This window comes from Strix uralensis, chromosome 4 (genome assembly GCF_047716275.1).
Source record: "Strix uralensis isolate ZFMK-TIS-50842 chromosome 4, bStrUra1, whole genome shotgun sequence".
Lineage (NCBI taxonomy): Eukaryota > Metazoa > Chordata > Aves > Strigiformes > Strigidae > Strix > Strix uralensis.
The window spans coordinates 27,339,481-27,339,953 of NC_133975.1; positions in this window are offsets into that span (position 1 = coordinate 27,339,481).

A 473-nucleotide genomic window follows, 5' to 3' on the forward strand; every position below is an offset into this window, starting at 1 on the left:
CCGGCCATGGGAAAGCGCCCGCGGGCCCCGCTCCGACCGCGCCGCAGTCCCGCGGGCTGCGCGCCGGCCCACCCGCCTGATTAAAGCACCGAACAGCGGCGAGGGTGCCCTCGGCCTTGCGTTATTCGGAGGGGGCCAGCAGAGCATCCCACCGCGCCGCGGCTGGTCCCTGGCGGGGCGGGGTGCGCAGCTCAGCGCGGCCGCGGAGCCCGGCCCTCCGCCGCCCCTGCCGCCGTAGCGGTGCGGAGCCTTGGCGGGTTGGCAGGACCGAGGGGCCGGTGACTCGTGTTGGGGGTTCCCCGGCCAAAGCGTGGGTGTGCGGGGACACGTCCCGGCTCCTCCCGCACCCCGGGGCTACCTGCCACCGCGGGGGGGCGAGGAGGGGGGAATTATCCCCCTTTTTTTGTTGTTGTTTCTGCTTTCCCGCTCCCAGTGGCTGCGCAGGCTGGGTTCCGCGGCCCTGCGCGGAAATA